This window comes from Taudactylus pleione, unplaced genomic scaffold (genome assembly GCF_031769625.1).
Source record: "Taudactylus pleione unplaced genomic scaffold, aTauple2 ptg000473l, whole genome shotgun sequence".
In the NCBI taxonomy this organism is placed as follows: Eukaryota; Metazoa; Chordata; class Amphibia; order Anura; family Myobatrachidae; genus Taudactylus; species Taudactylus pleione.
The window spans coordinates 4,118,898-4,133,566 of record NW_028284875.1 but is presented as its reverse complement, the minus strand read 5'-3'; the positions used below and the strand labels follow the sequence as shown (position 1 = coordinate 4,133,566).

General features: G+C 33.5%; 7 non-coding genes across 7 annotated transcripts; all 7 read left to right on the top strand.

Annotated features, from left to right (window-relative positions):
- The first annotated feature begins 1,981 nt into the window (after positions 1-1,981).
- TRNAI-UAU (transfer RNA isoleucine (anticodon UAU)) lies at positions 1,982-2,074 on the top strand. Its single transcript is given in 2 exon segments — positions 1,982-2,019; positions 2,039-2,074. It is a non-coding gene; the product is annotated as a tRNA-Ile (tRNA).
- Positions 2,075-3,494: 1,420 nt separating this feature from the next.
- Positions 3,495-3,585, top strand: TRNAI-UAU (transfer RNA isoleucine (anticodon UAU)). The gene is given in 2 exon segments: positions 3,495-3,532; positions 3,550-3,585. It is a non-coding gene; the product is annotated as a tRNA-Ile (tRNA).
- A 1,419-nt stretch (positions 3,586-5,004) lies between these two features.
- TRNAI-UAU (transfer RNA isoleucine (anticodon UAU)) lies at positions 5,005-5,097 on the top strand. The gene is given in 2 exon segments: positions 5,005-5,042; positions 5,062-5,097. It is a non-coding gene; the product is annotated as a tRNA-Ile (tRNA).
- Positions 5,098-8,028: 2,931 nt separating this feature from the next.
- On the top strand, positions 8,029-8,121 carry TRNAI-UAU (transfer RNA isoleucine (anticodon UAU)). The gene is given in 2 exon segments: positions 8,029-8,066; positions 8,086-8,121. It is a non-coding gene; the product is annotated as a tRNA-Ile (tRNA).
- Positions 8,122-11,052: 2,931 nt separating this feature from the next.
- Positions 11,053-11,145, top strand: TRNAI-UAU (transfer RNA isoleucine (anticodon UAU)). The gene is given in 2 exon segments: positions 11,053-11,090; positions 11,110-11,145. It is a non-coding gene; the product is annotated as a tRNA-Ile (tRNA).
- Positions 11,146-12,564: 1,419 nt separating this feature from the next.
- TRNAI-UAU (transfer RNA isoleucine (anticodon UAU)) lies at positions 12,565-12,657 on the top strand. The gene is given in 2 exon segments: positions 12,565-12,602; positions 12,622-12,657. It is a non-coding gene; the product is annotated as a tRNA-Ile (tRNA).
- Positions 12,658-14,076: 1,419 nt separating this feature from the next.
- Positions 14,077-14,169, top strand: TRNAI-UAU (transfer RNA isoleucine (anticodon UAU)). The gene is given in 2 exon segments: positions 14,077-14,114; positions 14,134-14,169. It is a non-coding gene; the product is annotated as a tRNA-Ile (tRNA).
- Positions 14,170-14,669: the final 500 nt, after the last annotated feature.

Genomic DNA, 14,669 nt, shown 5'->3' with positions numbered 1-14,669 from the left:
GTGCTACAGACCAAAAAAACAATGTTTACCTTTAAATATAGAGCACAAGTGAGATTTAACTTATTTTTATTTAAAGATACTGCACTTTTTGGTATTATAGTGTATATTTTCCCTATGCAACATTGAAGTTACATATATTTATAGCAAATATTATTTAAGATAAATAAACAGGAATTATTTATAAACAGGAATTATTTTACAATTTTGATAATATTGAACTGTACAGCAATGGCATGAATTCATTGCAATATACACCTAAGGATACATAAAACTGGGCAATAACACAAATGCACAATATAATTGATTAACTTATGATTAGAATATTACTTTTATTAGGTACTTTAGTATTGGGTGCAGTAGTTTAGTGGATTTAAAAAGTAACTAATTTAAAATTAATAAACCAAGTTAATATACTTAGTCAACTCGATGCTAAAATCACTCAACTAAAAATAATACACTTTGTCCATGTGCTCCTGTGGTGCAATCGGTCAGCGCGCAGTACTTATAAGACAGTATCTGTTGAGCAATGTCGAGGTTGTGAGTTCAAGCCTCACCTGGAGCAAATGTAATTTTTTTTCTAATGTCATCAGTTAATGATTATCATCTGCTACCTGAACATCCTGATATGAAGGCTGAAAAAAATCACAAAAATGACTGTTTTTAAGGTACCAGTACACACATCTGCTTTGGTTCATATGCACTGTAAACATTACTTTAGTTAGTCAACAAAATGGAATGCAAAAGACTACCTCTTTATTGGTAAAAGAGTTGCATCAATCTGTTTTGCTGCAATGTAACATGAGGGTCCACACTATTAGGTCTGGTTAGTACAATCACATTTCATGCTGGGATTTGTAAAGCAAAGAACACAAATAAACGGCTTTCCTATATTGCAACAATTAATGATCATACTAATGAAAAAATCAGTTTCACACAAAGTTGTTACTAAGCCCCACTGGCCTAATGGATAAGGCACTGGCCTCCTAAGCTATGGATTGTGGTTTCAAGTCTCATCTGGGCTTTATTTCATCCATATAATTACTGGAGATGTTCCCTTTATTCTTGCTTGATACTGCACAAATGGCTCCACCAGAAACTTTTATCTGCTTAACAATCCGGTACTGTTCAGCTTGCAAAATTATGGCCCTGTATCTAAAAGCAGACATTTATCCTGATGACATTGTGGATTAGTTTCCGGATAAGTTTGCTATCACCTGGGACAGTGGCTTCAAGTCTCATCTAGGATGCATGTTCCTTTGATGCTCATTCTCATTCTAGAAGTTATGCTTTTTTTCAATGCAGGTGACTGTCTTAATGGTATTGCATGAAATCCATATATACCAAAACATACCTATTAAGTTTTAATTGCAATTTAATATCAGAGTGGCTACAAAATAACAATGTCTATGGCAATTGCTGATGGGTTTCTTGAAGTCCTTTCATCCATGTCATCAAAAGGGTAATTTTCTGCTTTTTATATTTCTTTGGACACTGACTTTACTGACAATTTAGGTGCTACAGACCAAAAAAACAATGTTTACCTTTAAATATAGAGCACAAGTGAGATTTAACTTATTTTTATTTAAAGATACTGCACTTTTTGGTATTATAGTGTATATTTTCCCTATGCAACATTGAAGTTACATATATTTATAGCAAATATTATTTAAGATAAATAAACAGGAATTATTTATAAACAGGAATTATTTTACAATTTTGATAATATTGAACTGTACAGCAATGGCATGAATTCATTGCAATATACACCTAAGGATACATAAAACTGGGCAATAACACAAATGCACAATATAATTGATTAACTTATGATTAGAATATTACTTTTATTAGGTACTTTAGTATTGGGTGCAGTAGTTTAGTGGATTTAAAAAGTAACTAATTTAAAATTAATAAACCAAGTTAATATACTTAGTCAACTCGATGCTAAAATCACTCAACTAAAAATAATACACTTTGACCATGTGCTCCTGTGGTGCAATCGGTCAGCGCGCGGTACTTATAAGACAGTATCTGTTGAGCAATGCCGAGGTTGTGAGTTCAAGCCTCACCTGGAGCAAATGTAATTTTTTTTCTAATGTCATCAGTTAATGATTATCATCTGCTACCTGAACATCCTGATATGAAGGCAGAAAAAAATCACAAACATGACTGTTTTTAAGGTACCAGTACACATATCTGCTTTGGTTCATATGCACTGTAAACATTACTTTAGTTAGTCAACAAAATGGAATGCAAAAGACTACATCTTTATTGGTAAAAGAGTTGCATCAATCTGTTTTGCTGCAATGTAACATGAGGGTCCACACTATTAGGTCTGGTTAGTACAATCACATTTCATGCTGGGATTTGTAAAGCAAAGAACACAAATAAACGGCTTTCCTATATCGCAACAATTAATGATTATACTAATGAAAAAATCAGTTTCACACAAAGATGTAGCTTAGGAGGCCAGTGCCTAATGGATAAGGCACTGGCCTCCTAAGCTAGGGATTGTGGTTTCAAGTCTCATCTGGGCTTTATTTCATCCATATAATTACTGGAGATGTTCCCTTTATTCTTGCTTGATACTGCACAAATGGCTCCACCAGAAACTTTTATCTGCTTAACAATCCGGTACTGTTCAGCTTGCAAAATTATGGCCCTGTATCTAAAAGCAGACATTTATCCTGATGACATTGTGGATTAGTTTCCGGATAAGTTTGCTATCACCTGGGACAGTGGCTTCAAGTCTCATCTAGGATGCATGTTCCTTTGATGCTCTTTCTCATTCTAGAAGTTATGCTTTTTTTCAATGCAGGTGACTGTCTTAATGGTATTGCATGAAATCCATATATACCAAAACATACCTATTAAGTTTTAATTGCAATTTAATATCAGAGTGGCTACAAAATAACAATGTCTATGGCAATTGCTGATGGGTTTCTTGAAGTCCTTTCATCCATGTCATCAAAAGGGTAATTTTCTGCTTTTTATATTTCTTTGGACACTGACTTTACTGACAATTTAGGTGCTACAGACCAAAAAAACAATGTTTACCTTTAAATATAGAGCACAAGTGAGATTTAACTTATTTTTATTTAAAGATACTGCACTTTTTGGTATTATAGTGTATATTTTCCCTATGCAACATTGAAGTTACATATATTTATAGCAAATATTATTTAAGATAAATAAACAGGAATTATTTATAAACAGGAATTATTTTACAATTTTGATAATATTGAACTGTACAGCAATGGCATGAATTCATTGCAATATACACCTAAGGATACATAAAACTGGGCAATAACACAAATGCACAATATAATTGATTAACTTATGATTAGAATATTACTTTTATTAGGTACTTTAGTATTGGGTGCAGTAGTTTAGTGGATTTAAAAAGTAACTAATTTAAAATTAATAAACCAAGTTAATATACTTAGTCAACTCGATGCTAAAATCACTCAACTAAAAATAATACACTTTGACCATGTGCTCCTGTGGTGCAATCGGTCAGCACGCGGTACTTATAACAGTATCTGTTGAGCAATGCCGAGGTTGTGAGTTCAAGCCTCACCTGGAGCAAATGTAATTTTTTTTCTAATGTCATCAGTTAATGATTATCATCTGCTACCTGAACATCCTGATATGAAGGCAGAAAAAAATCACAAACATGACTGTTTTTAAGGTACCAGTACACATATCTGCTTTGGTTCATATGCACTGTAAACATTACTTTAGTTAGTCAACAAAATGGAATGCAAAAGACTACATCTTTATTGGTAAAAGAGTTGCATCAATCTGTTTTGCTGCAATGTAACATGAGGGTCCACACTATTAGGTCTGGTTAGTACAATCACATTTCATGCTGGGATTTGTAAAGCAAAGAACACAAATAAACGGCTTTCCTATATCGCAACAATTAATGATTATACTAATGAAAAAATCAGTTTCACACAAAGATGTTACTAAGCCCCACTGGCCTAATGGATAAGGCACTGGCCTCCTAAGCTAGGGATTGTGGTTTCAAGTCTCATCTGGGCTTTATTTCATCCATATAATTACTGGAGATGTTCCCTTTATTCTTGCTTGATACTGCACAAATGGCTCCACCAGAAACTTTTATCTGCTTAACAATCCGGTACTGTTCAGCTTGCAAAATTATGGCCCTGTATCTAAAAGCAGACATTTATCCTGATGACATTGTGGATTAGTTTCCGGATAAGTTTGCTATCACCTGGGACAGTGGCTTCAAGTCTCATCTAGGATGTATGTTCCTTTGATGCTCATTCTCATTCTAGAAGTTATACTTTTTTTCAATGCAGGTGACTGTCTTAATGGTATTGCATGAAATCCATATATACCAAAACATACCTATTAAGTTTTAATTGCAATTTAATATCAGAGTGGCTACAAAATAACAATGTCTATGGCAATTGCTGATGGGTTTCTTGAAGTCCTTTCATCCATGTCATCAAAAGGGTAATTTTCTGCTTTTTATATTTCTTTGGACACTGACTTTACTGACAATTTAGGTGCTACAGACCAAAAAAACAATGTTTACCTTTAAATATAGAGCACAAGTGAGATTTAACTTATTTTTATTTAAAGATACTGCACTTTTTGGTATTATAGTGTATATTTTCCCTATGCAACATTGAAGTTACATATATTTATAGCAAATATTATTTAAGATAAATAAACAGGAATTATTTATAAACAGGAATTATTTTACAATTTTGATAATATTGAACTGTACAGCAATGGCATGAATTCATTGCAATATACACCTAAGGATACATAAAACTGGGCAATAACACAAATGCACAATATAATTGATTAACTTATGATTAGAATATTACTTTTATTAGGTACTTTAGTATTGGGTGCAGTAGTTTAGTGGATTTAAAAAGTAACTAATTTAAAATTAATAAACCAAGTTAATATACTTAGTCAACTCGATGCTAAAATCACTCAACTAAAAATAATACACTTTGACCATGTGCTCCTGTGGTGCAATCGGTCAGCACGCAGTACTTATAAGACAGTATCTGTTGAGCAATGCCGAGGTTGTGAGTTCAAGCCTCACCTGGAGCAAATGTAATTTTTTTTCTAATGTCATCAGTTAATGATTATCATCTGCTACCTGAACATCCTGATATGAAGGCAGAAAAAAATCACAAACATGACTGTTTTTAAGGTACCAGTACACACATCTGCTTTGGTTCATATGCACTGTAAACATTACTTTAGTTAGTCAACAAAATGGAATGCAAAAGACTACCTCTTTATTGGTAAAAGAGTTGCATCAATCTGTTTTGCTGCAATGTAACATGAGGGTCCACACTATTAGGTCTGGTTAGTACAATCACATTTCATGCTGGGATTTGTAAAGCAAAGAACACAAATAAACGGCTTTCCTATATCGCAACAATTAATGATTATACTAATGAAAAAATCAGTTTCACACAAAGATGTTACTAAGCCCCACTGGCCTAATGGATAAGGCACTGGCCTCCTAAGCTAGGGATTGTGGTTTCAAGTCTCATCTGGGCTTTATTTCATCCATATAATTACTGGAGATGTTCCCTTTATTCTTGCTTGATACTGCACAAATGGCTCCACCAGAAACTTTTATCTGCTTAACAATCCGGTACTGTTCAGCTTGCAAAATTATGGCCCTGTATCTAAAAGCAGACATTTATCCTGATGACATTGTGGATTAGTTTCCGGATAAGTTTGCTATCACCTGGGACAGTGGCTTCAAGTCTCATCTAGGATGCATGTTCCTTTGATGCTCATTCTCATTCTAGAAGTTATGCTTTTTTTCAATGCAGGTGACTGTCTTAATGGTATTGCATGAAATCCATATATACCAAAACATACCTATTAAGTTTTAATTGCAATTTAATATCAGAGTGGCTACAAAATAACAATGTCTATGGCAATTGCTGATGGGTTTCTTGAAGTCCTTTCATCCACGTCATCAAAAGGGTAATTTTCTGCTTTTTATATTTCTTTGGACACTGACTTTACTGACAATTTAGGTGCTACAGACCAAAAAAACAATGTTTACCTTTAAATATAGAGCACAAGTGAGATTTAACTTATTTTTATTTAAAGATACTGCACTTTTTGGTATTATAGTGTATATTTTCCCTATGCAACATTGAAGTTACATATATTTATAGCAAATATTATTTAAGATAAATAAACAGGAATTATTTATAAACAGGAATTATTTTACAATTTTGATAATATTGAACTGTACAGCAATGGCATGAATTCATTGCAATATACACCTAAGGATACATAAAACTGGGCAATAACACAAATGCACAATATAATTGATTAACTTATGATTAGAATATTACTTTTATTAGGTACTTTAGTATTGGGTGCAGTAGTTTAGTGGATTTAAAAAGTAACTAATTTAAAATTAATAAACCAAGTTAATATACTTAGTCAACTCGATGCTAAAATCACTCAACTAAAAATAATACACTTTGACCATGTGCTCGTGTGGTGCAATCGGTCAGCGCGCAGTACTTATAAAACAGTATCTGTTGAGCAATGCCGAGGTTGTGAGTTCAAGCCTCACCTGGAGCAAATGTAATTTTTTTTCTAATGTCATCAGTTAATGATTATCATCTGCTACCTGAACATCCTGATATGAAGGCAGAAAAAAATCACAAACTTGACTGTTTTTAAGGTACCAGTACACACATCTGCTTTGGTTCATATGCACTGTAAACATTACTTTAGTTAGTCAACAAAATGGAATGCAAAAGACTACCTCTTTATTGGTAAAAGAGTTGCATCAATCTGTTTTGCTGCAATGTAACATGAGGGTCTACACTATTAGGTCTGGTTAGTACAATCACATTTCATGCTGGGATTTGTAAAGCAAAGAACACAAATAAACGGCTTTCCTATATCGCAACAATTAATGATTATACTAATGAAAAAATCAGTTTCACACAAAGATGTTACTAAGCCCCACTGGCCTAATGGATAAGGCACTGGCCTCCTAAGCTAGGGATTGTGGTTTCAAGTCTCATCTGGGCTTTATTTCATCCATATAATTACTGGAGATGTTCCCTTTATTCTTGCTTGATACTGCACAAATGGCTCCACCAGAAACTTTTATCTGCTTAACAATCCGGTACTGTTCAGCTTGCAAAATTATGGCCCTGTATCTAAAAGCAGACATTTATCCTGATGACATTGTGGATTAGTTTCCGGATAAGTTTGCTATCACCTGGGACAGTGGCTTCAAGTCTCATCTAGGATGCATGTTCCTTTGATGCTCATTCTCATTCTAGAAGTTATGCTTTTTTTCAATGCAGGTGACTGTCTTAATGGTATTGCATGAAATCCATATATACCAAAACATACCTATTAAGTTTTAATTGCAATTTAATATCAGAGTGGCTACAAAATAACAATGTCTATGGCAATTGCTGATGGGTTTCTTGAAGTCCTTTCATCCATGTCATCAAAAGGGTAATTTTCTGCTTTTTATATTTCTTTGGACACTGACTTTACTGACAATTTAGGTGCTACAGACCAAAAAAACAATGTTTACCTTTAAATATAGAGCACAAGTGAGATTTAACTTAGTTTTATTTAAAGATACTGCACTTTTTGGTATTATAGTGTATATTTTCCCTATGCAACATTGAAGTTACATATATTTATAGCAAATATTATTTAAGATAAATAAACAGGAATTATTTATAAACAGGAATTATTTTACAATTTTGATAATATTGAACTGTACAGCAATGGCATGAATTCATTGCAATATACACCTAAGGATACATAAAACTGGGCAATAACACAAATGCACAATATAATTGATTAACTTATGATTAGAATATTACTTTTATTAGGTACTTTAGTATTGGGTGCAGTAGTTTAGTGGATTTAAAAAGTAACTAATTTAAAATTAATAAACCAAGTTAATATACTTAGTCAACTCGATGCTAAAATCACTCAACTAAAAATAATACACTTTGACCATGTGCTCCTGTGGTGCAATTGGTCAGCGCGCAGTACTTATAAGACAGTATCTGTTGAGCAATGCCGAGGTTGTGAGTTCAAGCCTCACCTGGAGCAAATGTAATTTTTTTTCTAATGTCATCAGTTAATGATTATCATCTGCTACCTGAACATCCTGATATGAAAGCAGAAAAAAATCACAAACATGACTGTTTTTAAGGTACCAGTACACACATCTGCTTTGGTTCATATGCACTGTAAACATTACTTTAGTTAGTCAACAAAATGGAATGCAAAAGACTACCTCTTTATTGGTAAAAGAGTTGCATCAATCTGTTTTGCTGCAATGTAACATGAGGGTCCACACTATTAGGTCTGGTTAGTACAATCACATTTCATGCTGGGATTTGTAAAGCAAAGAACACAAATAAACGGCTTTCCTATATCGCAACAATTAATGATTATACTAATGAAAAAATCAGTTTCACACAAAGATGTTACTAAGCCCCACTGGCCTAATGGATAAGGCACTGGCCTCCTAAGCTAGGGATTGTGGTTTCAAGTCTCATCTGGGCGTTATTTCATCCATATAATTACTGGAGATGTTCCCTTTATTCTTGCTTGATACTGCACAAATGGCTCCACCAGAAACTTTTATCTGCTTAACAATCCGGTACTGTTCAGCTTGCAAAATTATGGCCCTGTATCTAAAAGCAGACATTTATCCTGATGACATTGTGGATTAGTTTCCGGATAAGTTTGCTATCACCTGGGACAGTGGCTTCAAGTCTCATCTAGGATGCATGTTCCTTTGATGCTCATTCTCATTCTAGAAGTTATGCTTTTTTTCAATGCAGGTGACTGTCTTAATGGTATTGCATGAAATCCATATATACCAAAACATACCTATTAAGTTTTAATTGCAATTTAATATCAGAGTGGCTACAAAATAACAATGTCTATGGCAATTGCTGATGGGTTTCTTGAAGTCCTTTCATCCATGTCATCAAAAGGGTAATTTTCTGCTTTTTATATTTCTTTGGACACTGACTTTACTGACAATTTAGGTGCTACAGACCAAAAAAACAATGTTTACCTTTAAATATAGAGCACAAGTGAGATTTAACTTATTTTTATTTAAAGATACTGCACTTTTTGCTATTATAGTGTATATTTTCCCTATGCAACATTGAAGTTACATATATTTATAGCAAATATTATTTAAGATAAATAAACAGGAATTATTTATAAACAGGAATTATTTTACAATTTTGATAATATTGAACTGTACAGCAATGGCATGAATTCATTGCAATATACACCTAAGGATACATAAAACTGGGCAATAACACAAATGCACAATATAATTGATTAACTTATGATTAGAATATTACTTTTATTAGGTACTTTAGTATTGGGTGCAGTAGTTTAGTGGATTTAAAAAGTAACTAATTTAAAATTAATAAACCAAGTTAATATACTTAGTCAACTCGATGCTAAAATCACTCAACTAAAAATAATACACTTTGACCATGTGCTCCTGTGGTGCAATCGGTCAGCGTGCAGTACTTATAAGACAGTATCTGTTGAGCAATGCCGAGGTTGTGAGTTCAAGCCTCACCTGGAGCAAATGTAATTTTTTTTCTAATGTCATCAGTTAATGATTATCATCTGCTACCTGAACATCCTGATATGAAGGCAGAAAAAAATCACAAACATGACTGTTTTTAAGGTACCAGTACACACATCTGCTTTGGTTCATATGCACTGTAAACATTACTTTAGTTAGTCAACAAAATGGAATGCAAAAGACTACCTCTTTATTGGTAAAAGAGTTGCATCAATCTGTTTTGCTGCAATGTAACATGAGGGTCCACACTATTAGGTCTGGTTAGTATAATCACATTTCATGCTGGGATTTGTAAAGCAAAGAACAGAAATAAACGACTTTCCTATATCGCAACAATTAATGATTATACTAATGAAAAAATCAGTTTCACACAAAGATGTTACTAAGCCCCACTGGCCTAATGGATAAGGCACTGTCCTCCTAAGCTAGGGATTGTGGTTTCAAGTCTCATCTGGGCTTTATTTCATCCATATAATTACTGGAGATGTTCCCTTTATTCTTGCTTGATACTGCACAAATGGCTCCACCAGAAACTTTTATCTGCTTAACAATCCGGTACTGTTCAGCTTGCAAAATTATGGCCCTGTATCTAAAAGCAGACATTTATCCTGATGACATTGTGGATTAGTTTCCGGATAAGTTTGCTATCACCTGGGACAGTGGCTTCAAGTCTCATCTAGGATGTATGTTCCTTTGATGCTCATTCTCATTCTAGAAGTTATGCTTTTTTTCAATGCAGGTGACTGTCTTAATGGTATTGCATGAAATCCATATATACCAAAACATTCCTATTAAGTTTTAATTGCAATTTAATATCAGAGTGGCTACAAAATAACAATGTCTATGGCAATTGCTGATGGGTTTCTTGAAGTCCTTTCATCCATGTCATCAAAAGGGTAATTTTCTGCTTTTTATATTTCTTTGGACACTGACTTTACTGACAATTTAGGTGCTACAGACCAAAAAAACAATGTTTACCTTTAAATATAGAGCACAAGTGAGATTTAACTTATTTTTATTTAAAGATACTGCACTTTATGGTATTATAGTGTATATTTTCCCTATGCAACATTGAAGTTACATATATTTATAGCAAATATTATTTAAGATAAATAAACAGGAATTATTTATAAACAGGAATTATTTTACAATTTTGATAATATTGAACTGTACAGCAATGGCATGAATTCATTGCAATATACACCTAAGGATACATAAAACTGGGCAATAACACAAATGCACAATATAATTGATTAACTTATGATTAGAATATTACTTTTATTAGGTACTTTAGTATTGGGTGCAGTAGTTTAGTGGATTTAAAAAGTAACTAATTTAAAATTAATAAACCAAGTTAATATACTTAGTCAACTCGATGCTAAAATCACTCAACTAAAAATAATACACTTTGACGATGTGCTCCTGTGGTGCAATCGGTCAGCGCGCAGTACTTATAAGACAGTATCTGTTGAGCAATGCTGAGGTTGTGAGTTCAAGCCTCACCTGGAGCAAATGTAATTTTTTTTCTAATGTCATCAGTTAATGATTATCATCTGCTACCTGAACATCCTGATATGAAGGCAGAAAAAAATCACAAACATGACTGTTTTTAAGGTACCAGTACACACATCTGCTTTGGTTCATATGCACTGTAAACATTACTTTAGTTAGTCAACAAAATGGAATGCAAAAGACTACCTCTTTATTGGTAAAAGAGTTGCATCAATCTGTTTTGCTGCAATGTAACATGAGGGTCCACACTATTAGGTCTGGTTAGTACAATCACATTTCATGCTGGGATTTGTAAAGCAAAGAACAGAAATAAACGGCTTTCCTATATCGCAACAATTAATGATTATACTAATGAAAAAATCAGTTTCACACAAAGATGTTACTAAGCCCCACTTGCCTAATGGATAAGGCACTGGCCTCCTAAGCTAGGGATTGTGGTTTCAAGTCTCATCTGGGCTTTATTTCATCCATATAATTACTGGAGATGTTCCCTTTATTCTTGCTTGATACTGCACAAATGGCTCCACCAGAAACTTTTATCTGCTTAACAATCCGGTACTGTTCAGCTTGCAAAATTATGGCCCTGTATCAAAAAGCAGACATTTATCCTGATGACATTGTGGATTAGTTTCCGGATAAGTTTGCTATCACCTGGGACAGTGGCTTCAAGTCTCATCTAGGATGCATGTTCCTTTGAAGCTCATTCTCATTCTAGAAGTTATGCTTTTTTTCAATGCAGGTGACTGTCTTAATGGTATTGCATGAAATCCATATATACCAAAACATACCTATTAAGTTTTAATTGCAATTTAATATCAGAGTGGCTACAAAATAACAATGTCTATGGCAATTGCTGATGGGTTTCTTGAAGTCCTTTCATCCATGTCATCAAAAGGGTAATTTTCTGATTTTTATATTTCTTTGGACACTGACTTTACTGACAATTTAGGTGCTACAGACCAAAACAACAATGTTTACCTTTAAATATAGAGCACAAGTGAGATTTAACTTATTTTTATTTAAAGATACTGCACTTTTTGGTATTATAGTGTATATTTTCCCTATGCAACATTGAAGTTACATATATTTATAGCAAATATTATTTAAGATAAATAAACAGGAATTATTTATAAACAGGAATTATTTTACAATTTTGATAATATTGAACTGTACAGCAATGGCATGAATTCATTGCAATATACACCTAAGGATACATAAAACTGGGCAATAACACAAATGCACAATATAATTGATTAACTTATGATTAGAATATTACTTTTATTAGGTACTTTAGTATTGGGTGCAGTAGTTTAGTGGATTTAAAAAGTAACTAATTTAAAATTAATAAACCAAGTCAATATACTTAGTCAACTCGATGCTAAAATCACTCAACTAAAAATAATACACTTTGACCATGTGCTCCTGTGGTGCAATCGGTCAGCGCGCAGTACTTATAAGACAGTATCTGTTGAGCAATGCCGAGGTTGTGAGTTCAAGCCTCACCTGGAGCAAACGTAATTTTTTTTCTAATGTCATCAGTTAATGATTATCATCTGCTACCTGAACATCCTTATATGAAGGCAGAAAAAAATCACAAACATGACTGTTTTTAAGGTACCAGTACACACATCTGCTTTGGTTCATATGCACTGTAAACATTACTTTAGTTAGTCAACAAAATGGAATGCAAAAGACTACCTCTTTATTGGTAAAAGAGTTGCATCAATCTGTTTTGCTGCAATGTAACATGAGGGTCCACACTATTAGGTCTGGTTAGTACAATCACATTTCATGCTGGGATTTGTAAAGCAAAGAACACAAATAAACGGCTTTCCTATATCGCAACAATTAATGATTATACTAATGAAAAAATCAGTTTCACACAAAGATGTTACTAAGCCCCACTGGCCTAATGGATAAGGCACTGGCCTCCTAAGCTAGGGATTGTGGTTTCAAGTCTCATCTGGGCTTTATTTCATCCATATAATTACTGGAGATGTTCCCTTTATTCTTGCTTGATACTGCACAAATGGCTCCACCAGAAACTTTTATCTGCTTAACAATCCGGTACTGTTCAGCTTGCAAAATTATGGCCCTGTATCTAAAAGCAGACATTTATCCTGATGACATTGTGGATTAGTTTCTGGATAAGTTTGCTATCACCTGGGACAGTGGCTTCAAGTCTCATCTAGGATGCATGTTCCTTTGATGCTCATTCTCATTCTAGAAGTTATGCTTTTTTTCAATGCAGGTGACTGTCTTAATGGTATTGCATGAAATCCATATATACCAAAACATACCTATTAAGTTTTAATTGCAATTTAATATCAGAGTGGCTACAAAATAACAATGTCTATGGCAATTGCTGATGGGTTTCTTGAAGTCCTTTCATCCATGTCATCAAAAGGGTAATTTTCTGCTTTATATATTTCTTTGGACACTGACTTTACTGACAATTTAGGTGCTACAGACCAAAAAAACAATGTTTACCTTTAAATATAGAGCACAAGTGAGATTTAACTTATTTTTATTTAAAGATACTGCACTTTTTGGTATTATAGTGTATATTTTCCCTATGCAACATTGAAGTTACATATATTTATAGCAAATATTATTTAAGATAAATAAACAGGAATTATTTATAAACAGGAATTATTTTACAATTTTGATAATATTGAACTGTACAGCAATGGCATGAATTCATTGCAATATACACCTAAGGATACATAAAACTGGGCAATAACACAAATGCACAATATAATTGATTAACTTATGATTAGAATAGTACTTTTATTAGGTACTTTAGTATTGGGTGCAGTAGTTTAGTGGATTTAAAAAGTAACTAATTTAAAATTAATAAACCAAGTTAATATACTTAGTCAACTCGATGCTAAAATCACTCAACTAAAAATAATACACTTTGACCATGTGCTCCTGTGGCGCAATCGGTTAGCGCGCGGTACTTATAAGACAGTATCTGTTGAGCAATGCCGAGGTTGTGAGTTCAAGCCTCACCTGGAGCAAATGTAATTTTTTTTCTAATGTCATCAGTTAATGATTATCATCTGCTACCTGAACATCCTGATATGAAGGCAGAAAAAAATCACAAACATGACTGTTTTTAAGGTACCAGTACACACATCTGCTTTGGTTCATATGCACTGTAAACATTACTTTAGTTAGTCAACAAAATGGAATGCAAAAGACTACCTCTTTATTGGTAAAAGAGTTGCATCAATCTGTTTTGCTGCAATGTAACATGAGGGTCCACACTATTAGGTCTGGTTAGTACAATCACATTTCATGCTGGGATTTGTAAAGCAAAGAACACAAATAAACAGCTTTCCTATATCGCAACAATTAATGATTATACTAATGAAAAAATCAGTTTCACACAAAGATGTTACTAAGCCCCACTGGCCTAATGGATAAGGCACTGGCCTCCTAAGCTAGGGATTGTGGTTTCAAGTCTCATCTGGGCTTTATTTCATCCATATAATTACTGGAGATGTTCCCTTTATTC